General features: G+C 42.0%; 1 protein-coding gene and 1 non-coding gene across 2 annotated transcripts in view; one reads left to right on the top strand and one right to left on the bottom strand.

Moving 5' to 3' along the window:
* The window catches only part of DSCAM (DS cell adhesion molecule), a 987,413-nt gene that overhangs the window by 46,329 nt on the left and 914,020 nt on the right, over positions 1 to 27,064 (top strand). The window lies entirely within an intron of this gene.
* TRNAG-CCC (transfer RNA glycine (anticodon CCC)) lies at positions 20,051 to 20,121 on the bottom strand. The gene has a single exon. It is a non-coding gene; the product is annotated as a tRNA-Gly (tRNA).

The following is a 27,064-nucleotide window of genomic DNA, read 5'->3' as shown; positions in this document are numbered from 1 at the left end:
CACCTGGAGTAAAGGAGAATGAAGAACACCAAAGACACAAGGAAAGTATTAGCCCAAGAGACAGAAAGGGCCACATAAACCAGAGACTGCATCAGCCAGAGACCAGAAGAACTAGATGGTGTCCGGGAACCACCAATGACTGCCCTGACAGGGAACACAGCAGAGGGTCCCTGATGGAGCAGGAGAACAGTGGGATGCAGAATTCAAATTCTGGTAAGAAGACCAGACATAATGGTCTGATTGAGACTGGAGGAACCCTGGAAAGCATGGCCCCTGGATTCACTGTCAGCCCAGAACTAAAACAATTTCTGAGGCCAACTCTTCACACAGGGATTGGACAGGACTGTGGGACGTAAAGTGATACTCGTGAGGAGTGTGCCTCTTAGCTCAAGTAGATACAAGAGACTAAGCGGTCAGCTTCTGTCCGGAGGTGAGATGGGAATGCAGAGAGGGTCAGGAGCTGGTTGAATGGACATGGAGAATCGGGTGGAAAGGAGGAGTGTGCTGTCACAGTACGGCGAGAGCAATTAGGGTCACATAACAATGTATGTATAAATTTTTGAATGGAAAAAAATAAAAAATAAGAGTCAGCTTCAGCCGTCTTTGTCCATGGACTCAGCCGTGGAGCCCCACAATCTGACAGCTGTAGCTGAGAAGCGGGCAGCCTCTGGCACTGCAGAGCGGCGGACGGCTGCCCCAGCTGCAGCAGTGCCTTTGTCTGGCCTGAAAGCAGGAGTCAACACCACACTCATTGCTGATTATTCTCCCCCTCAAAAGACTCACTTTTCTGGGTCTTTAGTGAAATACCACGACTGCATTGCTCACCTACACCATCTCACTTTTTCTAGACATCAAGCTCATGTGTCATTTGCAAGGGGCCATTTTGGGGGAAGGGTTTTGTTTTAAACCTTGTTTTTATTTTACTTATTTAATTATTTTTGAAAATATACACAGCAAAGGATATACCATTTCAACAAATTTTACACGTATGATTTAGTGACATTGTTTACATTTTTCAAGTTGTGTAACCGTTCTGGCTATCCTTTTACAAAATATTCTGCTATCATCAACATATATATAGTCACTGCCCACTAAGCTTCTCATCAACCTTTCAAGGTACTGTTGTTAATTTGATCCCACACAGATAACTCTTTAAAAGAGTACAGTGCTCAACGCAGACATACTTAACTAAGCTAAACTGTCTTTTGGTTCAAAGTGGACTTCTGGGAAAAGTTTTGGTTTGAGGTTTAAGGTGTAAAGATTATCTTAGGGCAATAGTTCCAGGTGTTCATCCAGCCTCAATAGCTCCGGAAAGTCAGGATTCCATTGAGAATTTGAAATTCTGTTTCGTCCTCCCCCGCTTTTGATCTGGATTCTTCTATTTTAAAGCATTATTTTGATGTCCTGAAAATGCCTTTTTTTCCCTCCCCTGAAGTCCATGTCAACGAATAATTACTGGCTGTTCACTATAGGCAGGGTGCTGTGCTGGGAAAACAATGAAGAAGGAAAGAACTACCATTTCATGAGAAGAAAGAACCTCATAGGAGACACAGCCGCATAACTGAGTAACTGTCGTCCAAGGCAGGGTGGGGTCCGTGCCAGGTGGTCACAAGTGTCCATGTATTAGCTGCTTATCTATTTTTTAATTTTTTAAAAATATTTTCAACGTCTTTATCGTGATATAATTTAGATCGCATAAAATTCACTCATTTTAAGTGTACAGTTCAATGATTTTTCATAAATTTAAAGTTGTACAACTCACCAAAATCCAATTTTAGAACATTTCCATCACCGCCCCCCCCCCCCAATATCCCTCAGTCCTATCGTCACAGTCCCCGTACTCTCCCCACCCCCAGGCCCAGGCAACAATCTCTATTTGACTTTCCTTCTCTACAGATTTCACTATTCTGGAGTTTTATGTAAATAGAGCATCTTTTCATGTGCTGACTGACCACTCATACGTCACTTTTGGGAAATGTCTGTTCACTGTTTCTTGCTTATTTTTTCCTATTGCTTTTGGAAGAAAGCTGCAGAGAAAGTTGAGCAATGCAGAAGTCTCCAGCTATGGGTGATCAGTTTCAGAAATCGGCACCAGTACAACTCTTGTCTTCCATCTTGGTTTATTCTCAGCCAGGAAGTTGAACTCAGTCATACTGCTGTATACCCCTAACAAACAGAGTAGGATGCAAGGCTTCAGCAGGAAACCAAGTGTAATCAGTCTGCACAGCGGCTGGAGAGGAGATGCAGTGGAGGGGATACAGGGCCCATTGGCCTCCCCGTGTGCTCCCCGCCCATGGCGATGCTCAGTGCCTGCCCAGGTACCTCATACCTTACTGTATCAGTGCAGTCTGAAGATATCCAGCGGTCAGTGACTGCATCTCAGTGCCTGTGGGCTTCTTCCAGGAGGTCAGTCCGTCCATACAGGGCAGGCCAGAAATACCATGGCGTTAACACCCCACATAGCAATGAAAAGAAAATCATTGACAACTTCAGGTTTTTCTCCAGTTGTCCATGATTTCCTCCTGCTTGGATCAACAATCACCATCCACGGAAACAGCAGTCAAAAAAATGAAACGACATATTGAGTTGGGAAAATCTGGTGCAAAAGACCGCTTTGAAGTTTTAAAAAGCAAAGATGTGACAAACATGACTAAAGGGTGTCTGTCCCAAGCCATGGTCTTGTCTTTCTTTTTTTTTTTTAGTTATACTTTAGATGAAGGTTTACAGAACAAACTAGCTTCTCATTAAACAATTAATACACATATTGTTTTGTGACATTGGTTGCCAACCCCATGACATGTCAACATTCTCCCCTTCTCGACCTTAGGTTCCCTATTACCAGCTTTCCTGTCCCCTCCTGCCTTCTCGTCCTTGCCCCTGGGCTGGTGTGCTCTCTTAGTCTCATTTTGTTTTATGGGCCTGTCTGATCTTTGGTTGAAGGGTGAACCTCAGGAGTGACTTCAGTACTGAGTTAAAATTGTGTCCAGGGGCTATACTCTCAGGGTTTCTCCAGTCTCTGTCAGACCAGTAAGCCTGATTTTTTTTTTTTTTTTTTTGTGAGTTAGAATTTTGTTCTGTATTTTTCTCCAGCTCTGTCTAGGACCCTCTATTGTGATTCCTGTCAGAGCTGTCAGTGGTGTTAGCTGGGCACCATCTAGTTGTGCTAGACTCAGAATCTGGTGGAGGCTGTAGTACTTGTGGTCTATCAGTTGTTTGGACTAATCTTTCCCTTGTGTCTTTGATTTCCTTCATTGTCCCTTGCTCTAGATGGGGTGAGGCCAGTAGAGTATCTTAGATGGCCACTTGCTATCTTTTAAGATTCCAGACCCAAACCGTGGTCTTTTCAGTTGACTTCTGTGCATGCGAAAGCTGGACAGTGAAAAAGGAAGACAGAGGAAGAATTGATGCATTTTAACTGTGGTGTTAGCTAAGAATATTGAATACCACGGGCTGCGGGAAGAATAAACTAATCAGTCTCAGAAGAAATACAACCAGAATGTTCCTTAGAAGTGAGGATAGTGAGACGTTGACTTGCTTACTTTGGACACATCATCAGGAAAGAGCAATTGTTTGAAAAGGACGTCATGTTTGGTAAAGTAGAGGGTCAGTGAAAATGAGGGAATCTCTCAATGAGATGGGTTGACACAATAGCTGCGACAGTGAACGCAAGCATACAGACGATCGTGAAGATGGTGTTGGACTGGGCAATGTCTCTTTCTCTTGTACATAAGGTCACCATGAGTCAGAGCTGACCCGAAGGCCACTAACAACAACAACATGTTAGGTGCCATAGAGTCCGTTCGGACTTTGTACAACAGAATGAAACACTGCCCGGTCCTGCACCACCCTCACAATTGTCGTTATGTTTGAGCCCGTTGTTGCAGCCACTGTGTCAATCCATCTTGTCAAGGGTCTTCCTCTTTTTTGCTGACCCTCTACTTTGCCAAGCATGATGTCCTTCTCCAGGGACTGGTCCCTCCTGATAACATGTCCAAACTAGGCGAGACGAAGTCTCACCATCCTTGCTTCTAAGCAGCATTCTGGCTGTATTTCTTCCAAGACAGACTTGTTCATTCTTCTGGCAGTCCATGGTATATTCGGTATTCTCCACCAACACCATAACTCAAAGGCATTATTTCTTCTTCTGTCTTCCTTATTCATATGTGAGCTGACTGAAAATATCAGGACTTGGGTCAGGAACACCTTAATCCTCAAAGTGGCATCTTTTCTTTGTAACACTTTAATGACTAGTGGAGGTAGGAGTATAAATATCCCAGTTCTCTCAAACCTCAAGTTAGAATCAGGAGGTGCATGATTTACACTATTTACAGAGCTTCCCTGCAGGATGAAGCTCTCATGCCCACTGCCATAGCAGGCTTAATAATGTGCCCTTCCTGGAAGGCAGGAACAGTAGATACTTAGCACTCAATTCCTTGCATTAGAATCTGTTTCCATGAGAGCCCACACCAAGACACTGCTCTTGTCCAACCTTACGGGCTTCCGCCGGCCCTGGGACCTGTGACATCTGCTTTCTCTTGCTTCCTCTGTGGCAGTGGCTGTGCTAACCTGGGGGACCCTGGACATTTTGTTATGGATCCCAACAGATTAGAGCTGAGTGGGTGCAGACTGTGTCTTAGGGCAGGACAGGGGACTCATTTAATCAGGAGGGAGTATTGTTCAAGAACAGTCATTGGACACTGGGAATGGATCAATGAAGAGGATGCAGGCGAGTCTCTGGGGTGGAAGTTAGGGGCTGGTCGCAGATTGAAGAGGCTGGACTTGATGGCCCAGGAGGGTTAAGTCACTCCACAAGGCAGAGGGGCAGCAGTATATGGATGGTGTGTGTTCTAAGGAGGATTCTAACCTGCTCTGAGGAGCAGGTGAATGTGTGGCATCCAAAGTCTTTTTCAACTTAAAGATTATAGTAATGCTTGTATCTTGGTCAGGCCTGCTTAGAATCTCAAGGTCAAAGCATATCTTTAACAGCCATATTTGGACCTGTTGATCTTCCTGAGGCCTAGTAAGTTGGGATGTTGACTGATAGAAGGATAATTGGCCTGGGCCCCTGTCGCTTCAGTATTTTTAACAGGGAGGTTAATGTCTGAGGTCAATCCCCAGACTCCGAGGGGGAGATTTGCACATGTGAAGCATTTTGGAGGATGCTGTTAGGAACCACACCTGTAAGGAAGTGAAGCGGTGAAGATTAGGCCAAGGGGAAGCTGCACTGAGATGTAGTTACAAACAAGGTCTCAGCTGATCCATTTAGGAATGCTTGAGCTGGGATGGTCATTCAGGGTTTTCATGGCTTGAGATCATTGAGTTCCTGTAACCCCCATTGACCCGTCATTGGATGAGTGATGTCAGTTCCCAGGAGGGACTCAGCTGTGAGCTCTCAGCAGCCATCATGCCTTAAATGGGTAAATGGCTGGATGAGTGTATCAGTCCCAAAGTGGGAATCTGGGCAGCAGACCACAGCATCCATTACAGATCATGAAAGCCCAAAAGGTGCTTGTGGCTTGAGGGACATAATATATCTCACAGTGATATGCTGTAATATGTAGAAGTGTCTCTCAGATTGATCGTGGAGGAAGGCGGGTAGGAATTCTGGACTTTGTTCCCTCCTTAGTACTCCCTGTCATCCCTTTTTTTCTCTTCTTGCTCCTCTTGTCTCCTGCCAGGACTTGGCCACTCTGTGGTTCTGGCTTCACTGTTAATACTCCTCTGTCCCACTTTCAAGATGGTTGTCGTTACCTTTCACTCTTTATATTGTTGTAAAAACAAAACAAAAAAACAATCAAGCCAGTTGCTGTTGAGTCAATTCTAACTCATGGCCGCCCTGTGTGCGTCAGAGTGGAGCTCTGCTCCACAGGGTTTTCAGTGGCTGATTTCTGGAAGTAGATCACCAGGGCTGTCTTCTGAGGTGTCTCTGGGTGGAGTTGAACTTCCAGTCTTCCGGCTAGCAGCTGAACATGTTCAACCATTTGCAGTATTTATATTGTTAAAAACCAAAAACCAAACCTGTTGCCGTCAAGTCATTTCTGACTCATAGTAACCCTGTAGGACAGAGTAGAATTGCCCTATGGGTTTTCAAGGAGCGGCTGGTGGATTCGAACTGCCAACTTTGTACACAGTGCTCCAACATGTACAAATATATTGAGCCGAGCTCTTAACCACTGTGCCGTCAGGGCTCCTTTATATTGTTAGGTACTGTGAGTGAGTAAGGGCTTTTCTCTTCTTAGGGTGTTGCAGTCTCTTATCAGGAATGAGCAAGTCCAGAGAGCGGGCTGAAGCTCTCCAGGGGGATTGGATAGGAGGACCATAGCCCAGAGGGATGTGAAAACAGGAGGACCAGCAACCTAACATCTGGTTGATAGTAGTTGTCTTAGTTAGTTAGTGCTGCTGTAACACCAATACCACAGGCGGGTGGCTGTGAAGAACAGAAATTTATTTTCTCACCATTCTGGAGGCTAGAAGTCCAAACCAAGGTCTTGGCCATGTCACTACTTTCCTTTTTGGTAGCTCCAGACACTGTTTGGTTCTTTGGCGTTTCTTGGCTCCTAGACGGTCTTCACATGGCATCTGTCTTCCTATATATGTGCGCGCTTCTATGCCCTTTTTATGGCTCAGAAGTGATTAGGTTTAGAACACAGCTTATACTGGTATGGCCTGATCAACATAACAAAGAAAGCCCTATTTCTAAACAGGATTACATCCACAGGTATAGGGTTAGATTTCAACACATATTTTGGGGGGACACAATTCAATCCATAACAGTAGTCAAAAGGCCAGTGACAGGAACCCATTCCTAAGTGGTCATCTAAAGGTTGACCTGGAACAAGGCAAGTAGGAGAAGATGTGTTTAGATCACAGGTTTGTAGAACATAAATGTTTTCCTTATAGAGAAGGAATTTGGATACCATATAGTTAGGTGGGCAGCCAGCACCAGAATTCAAAAATAATAAACCACGAATCAAATATTTATAATGCTTTGCATTCTACATGACCTCAGTCTGCTATGAAAAACTTCTTTTCTGTGATACAGAAAGTAATGGGAATTCTGCTCTGGAATATATTTGTACATGTCGGAGCACTCATACTTTTTTTTTTTTTTTTTTGGCCTTCGTGACTGTCAAAATGAAGGATGAGTTTTGAATACCTCTAGGATTTGGAAATACATTATGTCACACTTTAACCAAGGTCATCCAAAGCTATTTGTGTAGCAATTCTACATGTACAGTACAAGAGCTAATATGAAACTTTGCAATATCATCAGCTCCCTGCCAGGTAACAACGCCCAGAAATAAGTTTGACGGTCAACAGATATTTATCGAGCAGCTATAGTATATGCCAGGCTCTCGGGGAGTCGGGGTGCCAGAGATGCAGTCCCTGCCCTCATGGAGCTGACATTATGTGGGTAAGAAAGTAATGGCAGTGTTTCAGAGTGCATCAGCGGCAAAGTAGAGTGCACTTTGGAAGCATGTAATGAAAGGGCTGTCCTAGTCTATGGGTCAGGCAGGGCAGAGGCCCAGTCTCGGTTATGAGCAGGCCTTCAGGGATATAAAAACATGGACTACTCAGGATCTGAGAAAAGACCAGCAGGGTAGGGTGCAAAGGTTGAGGTGTATCCGCCAAGATCCCAACACAAAAGAGATGGTCCTCTCATATGAGAAAACTTCAGGGGTGTTCAATAAAGGGACCGTTGTGCAAAGGTGGGAGCTGGGTGGGTTAAAGGAATTTTTAACTGCCTGTTTCGGTTGTTGTCAGTGGACTTCTAATCTCTTCTGACCCACCGCGACCCCAGCTGTGCAGAGTAGCACTGCTCCGTAGGGTTTTCAAGGCTGTGACCTTTCAGATGCAGATCTCCAGGCCTGTCTTTTGAGGCACCTCTGGTGGGTTTGAACCACCAACCTTTTGGCTAGTAGTGAGCGCTTAACCATTTATGTCACCTGGGGAGCTCTTTTAACTAACTAGTCCCCCTTTTCTCTCTTAGGTGGGCGAGAAAACCGGCTGGTCGGAGTGAAGGGCCTAGGTTTAAGGAGAGTTGAGAAGGTGAAATGGTCACTTTGGATAGCAGGAGAGGGGACACTCCTTAGAAATATGAAGTGGCCCGTTTTAGGTTGGTGAGCAGGGATTTGTAGGGGCACAGATCAGCCCAGTTGTTGATTTTCTCTGTAACACTCAGTCATCCAGATAAGGCAATGAAGGAGGCCTTCCTCTCTCCCTCTCCTCTATTTTCCCTCCCTTTATTCTTTCCTAATGTATTCAGGTTGGAGTTAGTATTTAAGTATCTGTATATTCTAGCATAGGGTCATTGGTGGTTCAGTGGTAGAATTCTCCACTTCCCTACGGGAGACCGGCGTTTGATTCCCAGCCAGTGCACTCATGCACAGCCACGCCTGTCTATCAGTGGAGGCTTACATGTTGCTGTGCTACTGAGTAGATTTCAGTGGAACTTCCAGGCTAAGACGGACTAGGAAGAAAGGTCTGGTGATCTGCTTCTGAAAATGAGCCAGTGAAAACCCTATGGATCACAATGGTAAGATCGACAACTGATCATGGGGATGGCACAGGACTGGGCAGTGTTTTGTTCTGTTACGCTTGGGGGTCACCGTAAGTCATGACCCAACTTGACGGCAGCTAACAACAGCAATATTCCAGTAATCACTGACTCCACCAAACAAATCACAGGTTTGATGATGATAGAAACACAAGTACGTCACCTTTATAGGAGATGAACTAGCAAGGAGAAAGAGAGAAGAACGACTAGAGGCCCGAGATTGGTTGCTAGGGAGTGTTGCTGGGGTAAAAAATACGCCACGAGTGATCAGACTGTGTATGGGGCCTCTTTCACATTGCAGAATCTAAACATTTTATATTTTTCTTTAGTAGAGTTTAAATCACCTTCATTTGATTGCTTTAGGTATCCTTCCCTGGGCATTTTCTCAGACTTGGAGTAGGCTATTGGGGTAGTACATGGGTCTCATATGACAGAGTGGTGTTCTCAGGGCTTCACGTCTTCTTGGCAAAGACAGACGATAAGAAAGTTAAAGGCATCATTTGCATTTGTAAAGCAAAAGCCTGTAATCACATCTGTATCTACCATATGGTGGTAGTTCCATAATTGTTTTTAAAAACATACGAGTTTTCAGCTCTGCAGCTCTCACTGGAGACTTGGGGGAAGAAAAAGAAATTTAAAAATGAGTATTCCTCTTCCTCCTAGAAACCAACTTACCTGACTTACCTTCAGTTTAATATTTCTGAAGAGAATGATAATTTGCCACTGCTTTTAAAATATCAGCAAAAATGCACCGAAAATAAGAAGAGAAATTCTGGACCTCGTGCCTTGCCTCTGTGGTTTGTAGGTGTGGTAGGCTGAATAATGGACACCCAAGATATCCACGTCCTAATCCCCAGAATCTGTGAATATTACCTTATATGGCAAAAGGGATTTTGAAGATGGAATTAAGTTAAAGACCTCGGAAAAAAACAGTTGCTGTTAAGTCTGTTCTGACTCGTGGTTGCCCCATGTGTGTCAGAGTAGAACTGTGCTTTTCATGGGGTTTTCAGTGACTGATTTTTTGGAAGTAGATCACCAGGGCTTTCTTCTGAAGTGCTTCTGGGTGGGCCTCTAAACTTTCCATTACTAGTCAAAGGGCTTAATGCTTTTCATCACCCAAGGGCTCCTAAGGACCTTGAGATGGGGAGATTAACCTGGGTTCTTTGGTGGGCCTGATGCAGTCCGGAGATCAGAGGGATAGTAGAAGACATGATGGTGGAAAAAGAGATTGGAGTGATGTGAGGAAGGGGTCATGAGCCAAGGCATGCAGGTGGCCACTAGAAGCTGGAAAAGACAAGGAAATGGATTTTTCCCTGGTACGTCTGCCATCCCTACCCATTCCTTGATACCTTGATTTTAGCACAATGAAACTGATTTTATACTTCTGGTCTCCAGTACTATAAAACAATAGATTTCTGTTGTTTTAAGCCACCAAGTTTATGGTGATTTGTTACAGCAGCAAGAGGAAACTAATGCAGTAGGATAATTTATTTTCAGGTGTTTTTGTTGTGTTTCACTGATTAGTTATCACGATGAATTTACATTGTTGGCTTTCCCGCATAGGAGAGGTGATGCAAAGCAATAAACTTGAGTCAGTGTGGTAGCTGCCATCTTGACCTCTTGGAAGTATAGTGGTGAAGTTAGTGAGAAGGTGCCATCCAAGCCAAAGTCCACCAGTGTCTGGTCCATTCAACCCAGCTTACTCCAAAGCAGCAGATATTCTGGCGAGAGAGCCGCCAATGCTCTAGACACAGGCTCTGAATTACGGAAATGGAATTTTCCTTTTGGTCCAAACTTTCTCTTTACGTATGTGCTTCAGCACTGTCTTTTGTCTACAGGCTTGACTGCTGATATCTAAATGTTGGTGCAGGGTAATGACATTTGTCCAAAATACACCAGCCTACTCTTAGCTCAGGAAGTTAGCATTTCTGTGGCTTAGGCAATAGTTTTATAGGATAGAATTTGGATTATTATAGGATAGGATTTCCCCTCTCATTGTGCTGAAGTCTTTGATCTAAATTGCTCTAGTTTTAAAGTTCTTTACATTTTTTTAAACTTTATTATTTTTTCTAATGGAAAAACAATATATAGACTCAATGCATAAAACTTATATAACACAGAAAGCACATAAGACCAGAAAAAAAAGCAACAACTATAGACTCTAGAAAGTGCTTGTAATTCTGCAGCATCAACATAGATACTTAACATTTTGGTATGTCTTTTATCAGATATGTATAATTAGGCACTCATCTGACTTTTTTATTGCTTCATGAACATTTTTCCCATCAGTACATATTCTTCTATAATGGGATTTATAATGGCAGCATTCAATGTTATTATATTTATCTTCCACAATTTACTCAGGTTATTTGCTATTGTTACACATCTAGGTTGTTCCTGGAATTTCATTATTTCTTGTTCATGTCCTTTGCCCATTTATTTTTTGGTATGTTATTTGAAAATAGGTTTGTAAGATTTTTTCTTTTTCTGTAGTAGAGATATTAATTCTTTAACCCATATGTACAATTTTGAAGGTCATTGTTTGCCTTTTCGTTTTATTTATCGTGAGCTCTTTTGACATATAAATACTATTAAATTTCATGTAATCTAAACTATTTGACTTTTCCTTTGGGGTTTGTCTGCAGTTGATACCTCTTCTCTGTTATTCACAGATTTTGACATTCTTCCATGTCGATAGCAGACCAAATCTTTACCAGCTTTTCGTTTTGGATCAAATGCATTTTTCTTTATGGTAGAGTACTGGTCTTTCTCATCTTTAATCAACCACTTGGTTTATTCTGTTTTAAGAATGATTTTTTTCCTAGCATGATTTTCATCCTGAGTTCCTCTGTTGGCTTATTTGATAGTTTGACCATGTGATCTCACCTTTGAGTAGCTCTAGGCTGAGTTCAAAATACATAGGGTCAGTATTCTACGAGTCTGTGCAAGCACACATATTATATTGTGAGTTAACCACCTAAAAAAGCAATTCACATCGAATTTTCAACATGAAGAGTCATTATTTTTGCCCCAGATAATAATGAAAGAAAAAATCCTTAGTGTATAGCTTCCATTTCCTCTATTATATTTATTTCTTTAATATTAACAGCATAAACTGATAAACTAGAAAAAAATTAGATCCTTCCAATCACATTAAATTTGAAGGGGAAAAAAAGTTTTTTTCTAATAAAGCAGGAAAGAAACAAGTGGAGTAAGCTCCAGGCTTCTGGAATTTCCCCATTAGCTCTCTCTGCTCATGTTCCAACAATTGCATAAAGGCAATCCCAAACAAGTGTTTATAGTGGCTGCACTCCGAAATCCTGATAATGAATTCTACATAACAAGCAGTCTTTCCTCCAGCTGTTTGCATTTAAAGTATACATTTTGCAGTAATCTTGATGACTTCATTTTGAAACGGTTCTGAACAGACATTTTGGAAATGTCTCCTGTCATGAATTTATTCGTAAACCAGCCCGTCAAAAACCTTAGCTTTCACTGGGGAAGCTATGCATCAGATACATGGTACTCGTTCTACCTTCATCAGTATCCATCTTGGAAGATTGTTATTCACCTCCATTATTGCTGGGATGTTCTTGCTTTCTGCCAGTGGGCTTTAGGGTAGTGGGGAGAAGAGTCCGTGATACTGAGTTCCTGGCTATGCAGTACCCGGTAAGTGCTATATTCTTCTACTAATTATTATGATAACTTGTGCTTGGGAAGCTGTGGTGTTTACTCTTATGGCTGATGGTCAATATTAGTCATCAGAAGGGTGATAAACCAGTATTGGAGCTTGGGATAGGAGAATAAAGATAAGCACAATGTCTCATTTTGTTCACATGCTATCAGTCCCTAAGGAGGATGGATAGACCCTAATATTTATTTGTTCTGCAAACAAGCTATTGGGTTGGGAATAAGAGGTCCACCTAGCCAGCAGTGAGGTGTGAGCTGCTTCATCAAAGGACAGTATTTGGTGGCCACAGCAAGTGCTGGTTGGCACAATCTTTTAAGCACTCGACTACTAACCAAAAGGTTGGTGGTTCAGACCCACCCAGAAGTGCCTTAGAATGAAGGTTTGGTGATCTGCTTCTGAAAGGTCACAACCCTGAAAATCCTATGTTGTACAGTTCTACTCTGCATGCATGGGGTCGCCATGAGTTGGAATCTATTCAGTGATGGCAACTGTTGTTGTTGTTTTTTTTTTTTTTTTATAACAAGTACTGGAATGCTTTTCTGTGATGTCATGGTGGGTGCAACACTTGGTTCCTCCCCCTCAGATCTCTAAGAGGTGATGAAAACAAGTGGACACTACTTGTGCCGTTCCATTTCCAATTCATCACCCTCTGCTTATGCTCTATCATGAAGCATGAAGTGAATGCAGTTGTGGTAAACCACCCCTTCTCATACTTTGGAGTGGGCATGCATCACCTGGGGATTCTGTTACATGAAGATTCTAATTCAGTAGGTCTGGGGTGAGGCCAGGATGTTGCATTTCTGACAAGGTCCCAAGTGATGCATGTACTGCTGTTGGTTCATGGACCACACTTTGAGAGTAGCAAGCTGATTCCAGCTTATAGGATGGAGGGAACGGAGTCCAACCTAAGAAGACTATGAGCCTCTTCTAATAATAAAGCATGTTTCTAAGGCAGAAGAATGTAATGGTTAAAAATACAGGCTCTGGGTATGAATCCTGATGCTGCCACTGGTAAATTTTTTGTAGGAACAACCAACCTCAAAGTCTTTGTGACCGGTGACAACAAAGATTTATTTTTCACTCACATTACATGTTGGGTTGAGCATTGGTAACGGCTCTACTCATTCAGGGCTCCATGCTAACAGCAAACCTGTCTTCAACGCATTGTTGTTGAGTGGATTCCGACTCACAGTGACCCTATAGGACAGAGTATAATGCCCCATAGAGTTTCCAGGGAGCGACTGGTGGATTCCAACTGCCAGCCTTTTGGTTAGCAGCTGAGCTCTTAACCATTGTGCCACCAGGGCTCATGACCTCTCTTGGACAAGCCCTTTTCCACGCAGCTGGTGGAAACCTGCAACGGCTCTTAAAACTTCTGCTCAGTTTAGCCTACATCCTATCATGCCATTGGCCAGAGAAATTTACATGGTGCAACCTGATGTCATTGGGGCAGGACAGTACACTCTTCCAATATGGCAGCAGGCAGGGATGCATTGCCTCCTACAGAAAAAAGAGTGAAGAGGTGGGACAAGAACACAAATCTTCCACAGTCACTCAGCAGCTATGCACGCTTGCTGTTTTCACGGGGCTGTTTTGAGGATTGTTATTCTTGTCAGCTGTGGTCTAGCTGACCCTTGACTCATGCACAACCGAGCAAAATGCCACCCGGTCCTGTGCTATCCCCACAGTCGGTTGCAGATTGGACCGTTGTGACCCATTGGGTTTTCATTGGCTGATTTTCAAAAGTAGATTGCCAGGCATCTCTTCCTAGTCCATCTCAGTCTGGAAGCTCTTCTGGAACCTGTTCAGCATCATAGCAGTGTGCAAACTTCCACTGACAGATGGGTGGTGGCTGCTTATGAGGTGTATTGGCTGGGAATTGAACCCGGGTCTCCTGCATGGAAAGAGAGAATTCTACCACTGAAGCACCACTGCCCTCTGTTTCAAGGTTAAATGAGTTGAGCTGGATAGCACATAGTACCTGACACATAGCAGAAGCTCAATAAATGTTTGTAATTATAATTGTTTTTGTTCTTATACCTCACCCTGGTTCTCACAGCCAACTTGTTATACCTTCGAGGCTAAGGAAAATCCTTCTCCCTGTCTTTTGTGATATACGAGAGATTATTGAGGTCCACTGTGTATGGAGTGATCAGATCATGAAACCATTTGATCAGTTAGTCACTCATCTGCAGTTCTAGATGGCTGGGTTACCAAGTAGTAAGTTATTTCCAAGTAGTTTTAGGCAATGCCTTAATCTTCCTGCCCACTGAATTTCCTCGTGTTTTTGACTTGAGTTTAGATTACTTGAGTTCTCTTGTCTGTTCTCTGTATTTGGTCTTATAATGAAGATGGTGCCATGATCAGAAAGAGGAATTGTGGGAAGGCAAATAGTTTAGGTGAGAGAGGAGGTGATCTGTCCAATTGGGGTTCTTCAGCTTGTGTTGCCAATGAAATAACCTCATAGAGATGTTGGGAAAAGGAGTCCAGGTAATCTATAAACCAGCTAGCTGGGAACAACCAATTGAGGATTCATTAGATAATTCATTTTATAGATATAGCTCAATGTATTAAAGGAAGCGTGTCGACCAAGGGACATATAATTATTAAACTTCGAAGGATGAGATCTTTGTTGATATGATGATATATCGTACCAGGTGAGCAATTTTTTTTTTTTCCAGTTTGGCTAAGAAATAAGCACACTGTTTTCATGACTGTCTGTTTTTGGAACAGCATGTTGCAAAACAAAGTTAATGTGTTAAATTTAACTGTGACTTAAACTGATGTTGCCTGAGTCCCCAGAGACAAATAAACACAAGTGGTGTGGAAAATGCAGCCACTTCTATTGTTACCTAATGATAGAAAAGATTTGAAAATCAAAAGCATCAGGTTAGCCTCACTGTGCAGCAAGGAAAAGAAACTAATTAATTATAAATAAGTTGAATAAATAATTTACATATATCACTTATTTCCTCTTTATTGCTCAACATTTGAAAAATTATTTCAATTAGAAACTTAAACTCAGTTTGATAGATGACAAAGAATGTGCAGCTCAAGATAAATGTACATCCCTTTGTGATATGAAAATTTGATTCTGCAGTATGAGCTCTATTAAAAAGAAATTAATAATCTCCAGAAAAAAAAGAGATGACGCCAAGAAAGGTTGGCTTTTCCCCGCAGAACACTGCTTATTTTAAGAGAAAAAAAATCGATACGCTTGTTTCCAAGAGAATTTTTTTCTTTTATCGACCCTACAAAATACTAACCACCAACCCCCAACATATGAAAGTAATACACATTTGCATCTCTGGAATCCATATTAAAATAACAGAGTGGGTGTACTGCTTATATTTCACACGATCCTCATTTTCTCCAGTGCCCAAGGAAATTATTTGTTCTCTCTCTGTTCGTTGATGTCATAGAATACAGAGGGGCCACTTTCCCATTTGTTGTACCTGCAAAGAAGGAATTATTCTGGCAAACGCTACACTGGACCTTATTCAAGACGCAGGTATCTTTGGAAGTTGTTTGGTTCCTGTGCTTCCATGTTTTAGTGCTGTGTAGCTCTCTTCCCCACCCATTCCTCGCACTTGTTAGCTGCCGTGGAGTCAGCCCCCAACTCATGGTGACCCCATACAGAACAGAATGAAACACTGTCCAGTCCTATGCCATCCCTTTGATCCATTGTGGATGGGACCATTGTGCTCTATAGGATTTTCATTGGCTGCTTTTTAGAAGTAGATTGCCAGACCTTTCTTCCTAGTGTGTCTTAGGAAGCTGTCCTGAAACCTGTTCAACATCATAGCAGCACACATACCTCTACTGACAGATGGGTGGTGGTTGTGTAAGAGGTGTATTGGCTGGGAATTGAACCCATGTCTCATGCATGGAGGGCGAGAATTCTACCACTGACTCCCCAGTACCTCATACTGTTTTTGTATGTCCAGTCTAAACCGCAGAATCCTTCTCATCACAGGACTCCAGGCTGAATACACATGTGGCATGAAACCTACTGTCCTAGGATCTGGAGAACTAAGAGTTGGATAACATCTATCTGGCATACTAACAATTTGTCTATCACCTTGTGTTTTAGTTCAGGCTGCAGAAATGAGTTCTCTCTATTCTGTGTATAGAAAATAAGCAGAAATAAATGTTTAAGGAAATTAAGTAGCACATACATTTTACCTTTTGGCCTGGTGGTGCAGTGACTAAGAGCTCAGCTGCTAACCATAAGGTTGGCAGTTCAAATCCACAAGGCACTCCTCAGAAACCCTATGGGGCGGTTCTACGCTGTCCTGTAGGGTCCCTATGAGTTGGAATCAACTCGATGGCAACAGGTTTTCAGAAACCCTGGTGGTGTAGTGGTTAAGACCTTGGCTGCTAACCAAAAGATCAGCAGTTTGAATCCACCAGGCACTCGTCGGAAACTCTATGGGGTGGTTCTACTCTGTCCTATAGGGTCACTATGAGTTGGAATCGACTCGATGGCAACAGGTTTGGTTTTTGGTAAACATCAGAATCTGCTTCTCCTTGGCCACTCCCCCCCGCCCCCATAAGAAATGGAATACTTTATATCGCAACGAAAAGCAAACACAAAAGTAAGTATCAGCTTGGCCACAAATGCCAGCTCAGGCAGTTTTCAGTTAACTTTGAAAGTTTCCAGAAATTCTACAACAGGGATTGAGCTAGTGCTCAGCACACACGTGTGTGTTAATTTCTTTAATTTGCTCGTATGTGGGTCCTTTATTCTCTAGATGTCACAGCCCCCCCCCATGCCCATTCTCTTGAACCAGCAACTTCTGAAGACATTGACTTGGTCACTCCTAACAGCAGACGTCTGTCCCTTCCTCGTTCTCATGTCAATCACATCTCCAGTCATCTCTGACACTATGGGTGGAACTTCAGAGTCTCTGTGCAGAGCTTGGGTGAGGCCAGCATCGGGGTGTTCCATACATTGGGAAATTCCAGCATAAATAGCACTCTAGATGTCTCCATGATCCTCAGATTTTCTGAGGGTCTAAAGAACCTACTTGATGCCTGAGCAATCAGGGATTATCTAAAAGACCTCAGGAGTTCTTACAAGAAACCTGGATTTTTGAAAGGATGACACCATTTTTTAGTTTTAATCGTTGGCAACGTTGAAGGAAAATATATGGCATTAAAACTAATTGCAATTTTTTTCTCAGTGCCTTCTACCACGTCCACTTCCCACCTCCTAAGGAAGTAACCTGCTCTGGGTAGAAAGATACTGACTTGAGGCTCTATCAGGAAAGACCATTTGCTAGAAAAGGACATTATGTTTGGTGAAGCGGGCCAGCAACAATCAGTGAGATGGCGTGACACCATAGCCACAACTATGAACTCAAACATGCTAACAATCATGAAGATGGTGCAGGACCAGGCAACGTTTCGTTCTGTTATATGTAAGATCAGCGTGTGTTAGAGCCTACTTGAGGGCAATTAATAACAACAACAAAGAGACTGTAAAGTCTCTAACTTTCAGGTGAAAAAAATGACTTACAGCAATTAACAACATGGAAAAAAACTAAACAAAAATGAGAGAACCCAGAAAACTAAGGTGTTTTATATTGGGAAGGACAGAGAGCTACTGGTAGAGAAGAATCGCTATAGAAAGGGGGAGAGGCAAGAGAGAGGGGAGAGCCTGTGTGGCTGGTTGGAGACTGAATGTGTGGAGAGCTTGGGATGGTGAGAGAGGAACATGGTGGGGACAGCAGCTCTGTGTGTGTTTTTTTGGGGGGATGGGGTACCAAGACTCTAAAATCCAAGATTTTTTTTAATTGTTCTTTAGATGAAGGTTTACAGAACAAATAGTTTCTCATTAAACAGTACATGTATTGTTTTATGACAATGGTTAACAACCCTAAGACATGTCAACACTGTCCCTTCTTAATCTTGGGTTCCCTATTACCAGCTTCCCTGTCCCCTCCTGCCTTCTAGTCCTTGTCCTTGGACTGTTGTGCCCCATTAGTCTCGTTTTGTTACGTGGGGCTGTCTAATCTTTGGCTGAACGGTGAACCTCAGGAGTGACTTCATTACTGAGTTAAAAGGGTGTCTGGGAGCCATGCTCTTGGGGTTTCTCCCGTTTCTGTCAGGCCAGTAGTCTGGTCTTTTTTTGTGAGTTAGAATTTTGTTAAACGTTTTTCTCCAGCTCTGTCCGGGACCCTCTGTTGTGATCCCGGTCAGAGCAGTCAGTGGTGGTAGCTGGGCACCATCAAGTTGTACTAGACTCAGTCTGGTGGAGGCTGTGGTAGTTGTGGTCCATTAGTCCTTTGTACTGATCTTTCCCTTGTATCTTGCTTTCTTCATTCTCTCTTGCTCCCGAAGGGGTGAGACCAGTGGAGTATTTTAGATGGCTGCTGACAGGCTTTTAAGACCCCAGACGCGACTCACCAAGGTAGAATGTAGAACATTGTCTTTATAAACTGTCTTATGCCAATTGAGCTAAATGTTCCCTGAAACCATGGTCCCCACAGCCCTCCGCCCAGCAATTCAGTCCATCAGGGAGTTCGGATGTGTCTATGGAGCTTCCATGACCTTGCCTTGTACAAGCTGTTCTGGCTTCCCCAGTATTGTGTACTGTCTTACCTGTCACCAAATAAAATCCAGGAGTTTTTGACTGTGTATAATAAGCATAATTGTCCCTTGGCATGCTTCCAGAGACTTCCGTAAAGCTTTAATTTTTTCTTAAATTGTTCTTGCTTGTCAGCCTTGCTTTTTTTTAAGGTTCTGGGTGGTGTTCTTTGTTCTGCCTGATTTTATGGGTGAGAGCAAGTCAGCAGGCAAAACACAAGACATACACAAACATATTTATTCATGTATATACACACTATACACATACATGCATGCACGCAAACATATATGTTTGTGTGCGTGCAAGTGTCTGTATATAAAGTTACAATTTTTTTTTTAATTTATTAGGGATTAATGATCAATAACCAGGTCCCTGGGTGGCACAAATGGTTTACACTCAGCTACTAACTGGAAGGTTGACTGTTCGAATCCACCCAACAGTGCCATGGAAGAAAGACATGGCAATTTACTTCCATAAGAGTACAGCCACTGGAAACCCTATGGGGCACAATTCTTTTCTGACATACATGGGGTTACCATGAGTTGGAATTAGCTCGATGGCAACTTTTTTTTTTTTTTTAATGACAAACAGGACTTGACCCATATCATATCAGGCATGAACCAAAGAAATGTCTTCCAAATTTATAATTTTAGACACATGCTTATTTTAATCATGGTTTTCCTCATCCAATAGTTTTCACTCAATACAAACTGGTATTTGGTCTTTCGTTTGTAAATCCTCATCTTTTTTCAGAGGAAATACTTGTCTTTGCATGAGAACATCTGAATGCTCAAAGTGTTACCCCACTTTCACTGATGCTAAGAATTGGCTTTTATCAGCTATTAAACTTGTAAGGAATGGGAGGCCACGACCACAGGCGGCCAGCTACCGATTGCGTTTTTGGTTGAAGATGGTTATAATATTGTAATTTAAACAATCAAGAGCTTCCGTGCTAATTTATATGTCGGGTGCTGTTGTTGTTAGCTGCTGTTGAGTTGGCTTCTGACTCACGGCAACGCCTTTCACAATGGAACAAAACGCTGCCTGGTGCTGTGCTATCGCCGTTATCATCTGTGGATCAAACTGCTGCGATGCATAGGGTTTTCACTGGCTGATTTTCAGGAGTAGATTGCTAGGCCTTTCTTCTCAGCCTGCTGGAACCTGTTCAGCATCATAGCAACACGCAGGCTTACACTGACTGCACATGAGGTGCATTGACCAGGAATTGAACCCGGGTCTCCCACATGGGAGGTGAGAATCCTACCACTGAACCACCAATGCCCTCAATCTGTGTACCTAGAGACTATTAAATAAGAATACTTTATAAAGAAAGCAGACGAGTCTCAAATGAAATGAGCATTTCTTCCCCCTTTTCTGATTGGGGTTCTCCAAAGATGGCATTATCTGGTTCACTTAGCAATGCCAGGGGTGGAGGGAAGGGATGGATTTGGGAAGCAGACACCAAGTCAATCCATATTCCATGATGAGAGGACTCCTACAGTTCTGTACTTTTATGGCACACGTTGGTAAGTTTGAGGAGCCCTGGTGGTATAGTGGTTAAAGCTCTCAGCTTGCTTGTTTAATCTCTTTTATATCTCAAAAGAGATTGACTTAAGACACACCCTATGCTAATCTTGTCTCGTTAACATAAAAAAGACAACCCATGGGATTATAACCACGGGTATTAAGGTTAGGATTTACACTCCGTATTTTGGGGGGGATGCAGTTCAATCCGTAACAATCAGAAGGCCTACTGGAAGTCATTTACATGACTTTATCCCAAACCATATGTTGTTAGGTGCAGTTGAGTTGATTTTGACTCATAGCGACCCCATGTGACAGAGTAGAACTGCTCCATAGGGTTTCCTTGGCTGTAATCTTTACAGAAGCAGATGGCTAGGTCTTTTTCCTGTGGAGATGCTGGGCATGTTTGAACTACCAACCTTTCGGTTAGCAACTGAGTGCGTAACCATTTGCACCACCAAACAAACAAACAAACAAAAAACTACTGCCGTTGAGCTGATTCTTTTTGTCCCATGTAGTGTTCTTTAAATTTCAAACACGTGAAAGGTGATAAATTCTGAAAGTAATTCTCTTGTATAGATCTAAACAAATTGTTACAACCAGTGTGGTTTTATTACATATAAGATAAAATGGACTTTAATCAGGGCCTATAAGAAAAGGACACCTATAATAAGCTTGATAAAGCTAAACATTTGCACCCTGGGGGCATTTTTAACTCGAAGATTTGAGGTTCCTATGATTTCTGGATAGTAGTTTGTGAACCTCTGGTATTGGGAAAGGAATATGAATTGTCCGTTCCTATACTGAGCATTAAAAGCAAAGACTCAACCCAACAAGACCTAATCAGTAACTAGTTGCCATCAAGTTGGCTCCAATTCATGGTGACCTTACGTATAACAGAATGAAACATTGCCTGGTCCTGCACCATCTTCATAATCATTGATATGTTTGAGTCCATTGCTGTGGCCATTGTGTCATTGTGAAAACAGGATCTGTGTTTGTTTTTAGGTGCTGTTAAGTTGATTTTCCATTCATGGCAACCCCATGTAACAAAGTAGATACCCTATAGGGCTTTCTAGGCTGTAATCTCTAAGGGAACAAATCACTAGCTCTTTCTCCCACAGAGCCACTGAGTGGGTTCGAACTACCAGTCTTTCAGTTGGCATCCAGTTGTTTAATTGTTGCTCCAGCAGGGCTCCAAAACAGGAACTGATGTTAAATTGCCCAAGTTTTCAATTTCGGGCTATGTAGACAGTACATGATTGGGTCCAGATTTTCCAGGACTGAGGTTTGCAAAGACCATCTAGCTTTAAGAAATAGAGCAGAAAATCAATCTACTCCTCTGCCTCGTGTGATATTTTAATTACCTAGGCAGCTCATCAAGACATAAGAAAGCCACTGCTATGATTACAGAATTTTGTCCCAATTATTTACAAAGCTGTACAGCTACTGAAATTTCTTAATCTAACATGCTTAGGTTCTAGAACAGGTGTTGTTGTTAGGTGCCATCAAGTCAGCTCTAATAGTGACCCCATGTATAAACGAATGAAACATTGCCTGGTCTGGCACCATCTTCACAATAGTAGGTATGTTTGAGCTCATTGTTGCAGCCACTGTGTCAGTCCATCTCATTGAGGATCTCTCCAAATTTTGCTTACCCTCCACTTTACCAACCATGGTGTCCTTCTCTAGGGATTAGTCCCTCTTGATGATGTGTCCAAAGTAAGTAAGATGAATTCTTGCCATCCTCCCTTCTAAGGAGCATTCTGGCTGCACTTCTTCCAAGACAGATTTGTTCGTTCTTCTGGCAGTCTGTGGTATATTCAGTATTCTCCAGCACCGTGATTTGAATGTGTCACTTCTTCAGTTTTCCTTTTTCATTGCCCAGCTTTCACGTGCATATGAGATGATTGAAAATACCATGGTGTCATGAATTGAATTGTGTCCCCCCAAAATATCTGTTGACTTGGCTGTGTCACACTTCCCAGTGTTGTATTATTGTGTAGCATTTTGTAATCTGATGTGATTTCCTTATGTGTTGTAAATTCAATCACTATGTTCTAATCAGATGGATTAGTGGCAGTTATACTGATGAGGTATACAAGATTGGATAGTGTCTTAAGCCAGTCTCTTTTGAGATATAAAAGAGAGAAGCGAGCAGAGACACATGGGAACCTCATACCACCAAGAAAGTAGTGTCAGGAGCAGAGCACGTCCTTTGGACCTGAGGTTCCTGCGCTGAGATGCTCCCAGACCAGGGGAGGACTGATGCATCACAAGGACCTTTCTCCAGAGCTGACAGAGAGAGAAAGGCTTCCTCTGGAGCTGATGCCCTGAATTTGGACTTGTAACCTGCTAGACTGTGAGAGAATAAATTTCAATTTGTTGAAGCCATCCACTTGTGGTATTTCTGTTACAGCAGCACTAGATGAGTAAGACCCATGGCTTCGGTTAGGCACACCTTGGTCCTCAAGGTGACAGCTTTGCTTTTTTTTTTTTTTAAAGAGGTCTTTTACAGCAGATTTGCTCAGTGCAGTATATTGTTTGATTGCTTGACTGCTGCTTCCATGGGTGCTGATTTATGAGCCAAGAAAAGTGTTAAGTCTGATTTATTGACCAGCTGAGATCATCATTCCATTGCTGCAACTTTTCCTGTAGAGCAAAAGGATTAAGATGTGAGTTACTCTCCTGGAGTGTGGCTGTGGCCTCTGATCCTTCTTATTTCACTTGTCATCTCCTGGCTATCGGTTATTGTCCTTTACCTTCTTGATTACCTCAGTTCTTCTCTTCTTTCATTATCTTTCTTTTTAAAGTCTGGTCAAATAAATATGTTCTACCAGCATCTGTATTCTTTTCTTAGGGCTGCTGTAACAGAGTGCCACCAACTGGTCACTTTAAACAATAGAAATTTATTGTCTCACAGTTCTGGAGACCAGAAGTCTGAATTTAGGATGTTGGCAGGGCCATGTTCTTTCTGAAGGCTCTGGGGGAAGATCCTTTCTTATCCTTATCACAGGTCCTTAGTAATATTTTATTATTTCACATTTAATTACATTTGTTAATATATCCATTCCATGAACCTTTATTTAACGAGTGCCAACTATGTGCCAGGCAATGACATAGCATTGTTAATATTACTCTAATACAAATTACAGATTTGGGTTCTGGTTGATAAGTAGAAAATAACTCTTTTTATGTTTAAATCTAAAACTATGTTAGATTACTGAAATCCGTTAAATAGTATTAAAAAAGATCAATTGCTAAATTAACCTTTTTGGTTGATTGCTGCATGTCCTTGTTAGAATATGGTTTACATTAAAAGTTGGATTGTGAGAGGCAGACAAAGATGGCAGAAGAGTCAGACACCTCCTGTTGTCCCTTTTACAACAAGGACCCGAAAAAACAAGTGATTGGATCTAGTCGACAATCTAGGAACCTTAAGCATCAAAGACAAAGCTGAAGAATCAGACTGAGTGACAGGTGGAAGGAGAGCTGCTTCAAAATTAGCAGAAATGGAGAATTACAGCTCGCCAGTGTCCTGCTAGCCTAACCTGCACAGTGCAGACATATTGAGGCAAGCAGCAGCATTCCCAGCCGAAACCCACACCACTTGGTACAGCTAAGCAGAAACCGACTCTGCATGCACCTCCAGAGTCAACCAGGAGTGATACCAGACATGCGAAAGTTAAGTGCATGTGCCCAACTCACCGCACCCAGACTCCCCCACCAGAGCTCCATGGGCCAAGGAGCACTCCCTCCCCCTCACCAATTTCCTCTCTACTCCAACACCAGTCCAGTGGCATTCAACACTACCACACCCCAATCCAGAAATTCATGGCCCTTGTCTAGAGGCACCTGCTGCTTTGCCTAGCTCACACCAATACTACTCAAACTATTTCAGAGCATAGAAAAGGAAGGAATGCTCCCAAATTCATTCTATGAAGGCAGCTTAACCCTATTACCAAAGCCAGGCAAAGATCACCACAGAAATAGAAACTACAGCCTAACATCCCCCATGAATATAGATGCAAAAATTCTCAACAAAATTCTAGCCAATAGAATTCAATAGCATATCAAAAAAAAATAGTTCATCGTGACCAAGTGGGATTCATACCAGGTATGCAGGGATGGTTCAACATTAGAAAATCAATCAACATAATCCACCACATAAATAAAACAAAAGAAAAGAACCACATGATCTTATCAATTGAAGCAGAAAAGGCACTTGATAAAGTCCAACACCCATTCCTGGTAAAAAAAAAAATCTCAATAAAATAGGAATAGAAGGGAAATTCCTCGACTTAATGAAGGGCGCGTATACAAAACCAACAGCCAACATCATTCTCAATGGAGAGAGACTGAAAGCATTCCCCTTGACAACGGGAACTAGACAAGAATGCCATTTATCACCACTCCTATTGAACGTTGTGCTGGAAGTCCTTGCTAGAGCATTAAGGCAAGAAAAAGAAATAAAGCATCCAGATTCGTAAGGAAGAGGTAAAACTGTCCCTATTTGCAGATGATATGATCCTATACATAGAAAACCCCAAAGAATTCATAAGAAAGCTACTGGAACTAACAGAAGGATTCAGCAAAGTAGCAGGATACAAGATTAATATACAAAAATCAGTTGGATTCTTCTACACCAACAAGGAGAACTTTGAAAAGGAAATCAGCAAATCAATACCATTTACAATAGCCTGCAAGAAGATAAAATACTTAGGAATAAATCTAACCAGGGACATAAAAGACCTGTATAAAGAAAACTACAAAACACTACTACAAGAAACCAAAAGAGACCTAGATAAATGGAAAAACATATCATACTCATGTATAGGAAGACTCAACATTGTAAAAATGTCAATACTACCCAAATACATCTACAGACACAGTGCAATCTCAATCCAAATTAAAATAGCATTCTTTAACGAGGTGAAGAAACAAACCACCGACTTTATATGAAAAGGGGAGAGGCCCTGGATAAGTAAAGTGTTATTGAAGAATAAGAACAAAGTGGGAGGCTTTATACTATCTGATCTTACAACCCATTATACAGCCACAGTAGTCAAAACAACCTGATACTGGTACAACAAACACATAGACAAATGGAACAGAACGGAGAACCCAGAGGTAAATCCATCTGTCTGTGAGCAGGTGATGTTTGTCGAAGGGCCAAAGTGAGTTAAATGGGGAAAAGACAGTCTCTTTAACAAATTTTACTGGCATAACTGGATGTCCATCTGCAAAAAAATGAAACAGGATCCATACCTCACAATATGCAAAAAACTAACTCAAAATGTATCAAAGACCAAAATATAAAACCTAAAATGATAAAGATCATGGAAGAAAAAATAGGGATAATGCTAGGGACCCTAATACATAGCATAAATAGAATACAAACCACAATTAGCAGTGCACAAATACCAGAAAACAAACTAGATAATTGGGAGTTCCTAAACATCAAACCCTTATGCTCATCAAAAGATTTCACCGAAGGAATAAAAAAGAGAACCTACAGATTGGAAAAAATAATTTTGGATACAGCGTATCCAACAAGGGTCTAATGTTTAAAATCTACAGGATACTGCAACACCTCAGCAACGAAAAGACAAATAATCCAGTTGAAAAACGGGCAAAGGATATGAACGGGACGCTTCACCAAAGAAGACATTCAGGTGGCTAACAGACACATGGGGAAATGGTTACGATCATTAGCCACTAGAGAAATGCAAATCAGAACTACAGTGAGGTACCATCTCACCCTGGCAATACTGGCATTAATTTAAAAAAAAAACAAAACAGAAAATAACAAATGTTAGAGAGGTTGTTGGGAGATTGGAACTCTTATGTACTGTTGGTGGGAATGTAAAATGGTAAAACCACTATGGAAAACAATATGATGCCTCCTTAAAAAGCTAGAAATACAGAAATACCATACGATCCAGCAATCCCACTCCTAGGTATATTATCCTAGAGAAATAAAAGCCTGCATACAAATAGACATATGCACACCCATGTTCATTGCAGTACTATTTACAATAGCAAAAAGATGGAAACAACTTAAGTGCCCATCAACAGAGGAATGGATAAACAAATTATGGTACATATGCACAGTGGAATACTATGCAAACAATAAAGAACAATGATGAATCCTTGAAACATCTCACAACATGGATGAATCTGGAGGGCATTATGCTGAGTGAAATAAGTTGATTACAGAAGGACAAATATATGAGAACACTATTATAAAAACTCAAGAAAAGTTTTACTCACAGAAAAAGACATTCTTTAATGTTTACTAGGGTGGGGAGGGGTGGAGAGGGGAAGTCATTAACTAGACAGTTGAGAATGTCAACTTTGATGAAGGGAAAGACAACACACAATATAGGGGAAATCAGTACACTTGACCAAGGCAAAGTCATAGAGGTTTCCTAGACACATCCAAACACCTTGAGGGACCAGTTGCTGAGGTTAAGTGCTGGGGACCATAGTCTCAGGGGACATCTAGGTCAATTGGCATAACACAGTTGATAAACTATTCTACGTCCTACTTTGGTGAGTAGCATCTGGGGTCTTAAAGCTTGCGAGCGGTCATGTAAGATATGTCTGTTGGTCCCATCCAGTTCAGAGCAAAGGAGAATGAAGAAAACCAAAGACATAAAGAAAATATTAGCCCAAAGGACTAACAGACCACATGAAC

Source organism: Trichechus manatus, unplaced genomic scaffold, assembly GCF_000243295.1.
Source record: "Trichechus manatus latirostris isolate Lorelei unplaced genomic scaffold, TriManLat1.0 scaffold00202, whole genome shotgun sequence".
In the NCBI taxonomy this organism is placed as follows: Eukaryota; Metazoa; Chordata; class Mammalia; order Sirenia; family Trichechidae; genus Trichechus; species Trichechus manatus.
Note: the sequence above shows the minus strand (reverse complement) of the source record. Positions and strands in the feature narration are given on the sequence as shown.